This window comes from Salvelinus sp. IW2-2015, linkage group LG6.1, assembly GCF_002910315.2.
Source record: "Salvelinus sp. IW2-2015 linkage group LG6.1, ASM291031v2, whole genome shotgun sequence".
Lineage (NCBI taxonomy): Eukaryota > Metazoa > Chordata > Actinopteri > Salmoniformes > Salmonidae > Salvelinus > Salvelinus sp. IW2-2015.
The window spans coordinates 4,761,615-4,765,000 of NC_036845.1; positions in this window are offsets into that span (position 1 = coordinate 4,761,615).

Here is a 3,386-nt window from a genome sequence, read left to right on the forward strand (position 1 = left end):
GTAAATATGGTACAGGAACTGACCCTGTATATAGTAAATATGGTACAGGAACTGACCCTGTATATAGTAAATATGGTACAGGAACTGACCCTGTACATAGTAAATAGGGTACAGGAACTGACCCTGTATATAGTATGCCTGCTTACTTTATCGTGTTTTTCTTATTTTATATCTTGTGTGTTTTTGTTCTACCTTGTTATTTTTAGTATTACATTGTTATTGATTACTGCATTGTTGGGGTTAGAGCTAGCAAAAAAGGCATTTCACTGTATTTGTACATGTGACATTAAAACTTGAAACTTGAAACTCTCTCCACTCCCCCTGTGCACCTGTCAAACTCCACACTGCATCATTACTGTCAGCCATGAACAAACAGTCAAACCCATCTACAGCAAATCAAATGTGTGTTTGAGCCCCATCTCCCCTAAATGATTCCCATGTCACTGCTCCAACACCCATAGTCCTGGAAATGACCTCCAGGTCGCCCTTTATAAAACCACAATCAATAGTGGACTGACGCGTGCACAGTGGCATATGATTGGAGGTATTGATTTGGAACTTGTTGTTGTTGCATAACGTGAAGATGCTCAATGAACCGTGACCATGGCGACTGCCTGARTGGCTGAATGGCAGGCAGAGTAGTTGCATTTTTACTTGGAAAACAACCGTCTCAAAAGCATTCGGGGTCACATATTTACATAGATGAATCAATAGTGATCTTGCTGAGTTTTCACTCCTCGGCCACTTGTCTTGTGCATTCAGTATGTGGATGAATGCTTGAGGGTTTCATAAACGACAAGATCATATCAAAGAAGGCTTTTCTGAAGTGAAAATTGATCAGCTGATGTTCAAAGCTGATGGAATTCTAACAAGGTCAAAGGCCAGATACCATTCAATTGTTTTGTCTGTTTTATTGATTAGTTTAATATCAACTTCATATCTATAAACTGTACATTGTCTTTACAGAGTTGACATTTCCTCTTAAAAAACAGCTGCTGTTGTTGTTGTTGCTGTTATGACAAGCATTGGTCCTCAGATTCAAATGTATTTCTTTCCACACAAGTCACCGCCAGGCAGCCTGTCAATCACTTTCTCGATGACCTCACCTTAGCATCCTCTCCTCTGTAACCGAGCGACCTCAGCCCAGTTCTAGCATCTCCTCCTCCCCCATGATCGTGCTGGACCATTAAGAGTGCACAATAGGCCTTTTCTGGATGGCACTACACTACACAACAAGATGAGCTCCTGATTGACTCAGTGAGCCATTAGGTGTCTATCACTTGGAAGGACCTCCCCCTGTGACACGGCAGTGTTTGGCAGACTTCCTYTAACACACACACAGCCCCCATATAGATCTACTGATTATTTCCCCACACTCCCATCTTCCTTCTCCGTCCTCCACCCATCCTTCCAAGTTCCCCCATCCTCCCCCCATCATCATCCCTATCTCTGGTAGTAGAGACCCTCTAGAGTGATCAGGTGACTGTTGTCTCCCACGGCGGTGAAGACATTTTGATGTGGTGAATCATCAGGGTGTTTTAGCCTCCTTCCAGCAGGGGGCATTACCTGTTTGTGTGTGTTTGTGTGTGGTCTCCCACGGCGGTGAAGACATTTTGATGTGGTGAATCATCAGGGTGTTTTAGCCTCCTTCCAGCAGGGGGCATTACCTGTTTGTGTGTGTTTGTGTGTGCGATCCGCGGAACCTACAAGCCCCAGTTTCATAGCTCTCTCCTCCCCATTGATCCGTTGCCTGGGACCATTAGACGTGACAATCAGGACCTTTCTCTGGGATGGCACTACACTACACAACCAAAGATGAGCTCCTGATTGACTACAGTGAGCCATTCAGGTAGGTGTGCTCTATCACTTGGAAGGAACCTCCCCTGTTGAACGGGCAGTGTTTTTGGCTCAGAGCTTTCCTGTAACCACCCACCACCCCCAAGCCCCCCATAATAGATCACTTACATGATTCATTTCCCCACACTCCCCATCTTCCTTCTCCGTCCTCACACCATCCTTCCAGTTCAGTTCCCCCATCCTCCCCCATCATTCAATCCCTATTCCTTGTAGCTAGAGACCCTCTACGATCGAGTCGATTCAACCGCGTGACTGCTTGTCTCCCACGGACGTACGGGTTTGAAGACATTTTGATGTGAGTGAATCATACAGGGTGTTTTAGCTCCTTTTTTCAGCAGGGGGGCATTACCTGTTTGTGTGCTGTTATGGTGTGTGCATTTGTGTTGTGTTGTGGCCATGATGTGTGTGATGTAGTGTGTTGTGTGTGGTGTGATGTGGTGGTGCTGATGTGTGTGTGTCTGTGTGTGTGTGTGTGTGTTGTTTAACTGTGTGTGTGTTGTGCTGTGTGTTTGGGTGTGCGTGTGTGTGTACTGTGTGTGTGTGTGTGTTCAGTACCTCGCTGTGGTGTCTCGAGCATCAAAAGCTCCATGCCTACTACATGGACTGCTTATGCTGTGGAAGTGGATATGGTTGTTATAAGTGCAGGGAGGGTACCTCAGTACGGTACTGTGGAAGCTGTAGTCAGTGTACACATGGCTATAGCCATTATCCTGCACTATAGAGAAAGCTAAAGCTCTGTTTTCCTCTCTGGTCAGTGAAACTGTCTCCGTTCAGATGAACTATCTGACCAGTTATTGTCACCAGCAAGGAGGTCTTGGATGATGCAGGAGGAGGCGGAGGCAGAAAAAAAAGGAGGAGAGATCACATGACGGGCTTCGTGAATGAGAAAGGAGTGGTGAGACAACAGAAGAAAAGAATCGATGAAGGAAGAGGACGAGAGAACGGCAGGGGGAGTTAGGGAGTGACCCAAATCATAAGAGGGCGCAGAAAAGACGAGACAGGGCTGTTGAGAATGCAGAGAGGATCAAGGCTAAAGATGGCTGAGACGAGGAGAGGGGGGGCAGGCGAGACGAGAGGAGAAATCCAGTACAAAAGAAAGGGCTGAGAGAGGAGAAGAGGGGGGCAGAGAGCATCAGTAACGAGGGCTGAGAGCCAGGAGACAGGGGGGGCAGAGAAGAGAGAAATCAGTAAAGATGGCGGAGAGAGGGAGAGGAGCGGCGGGGAAGAGAGGAGAGACGAGACGAGATCAGTAAGAGGGCTTGAGAGAGGAGACAGGGCGGGAGAGAGAGGAGAGAGAGATCAGTAAGAGGCTGAGAGTGGCGAGACGGGGAGCGAGAGTAGTTAGAGATCCCAAGTAAAGTATGGCTGAGAGGAGAGGGCGGGAGACCAGGGGGAGAGAGAGGAGAGAGAGATGAGACTCCCAGTAGAGGGCCCTGACCGAGAGGACGAACCAGGGGGGATAGAGGAGAGAGAGATCCACGTAAGACGGGGCTGAGCATAAGAGATGAGGGGCGTACGACAGGGGCCTA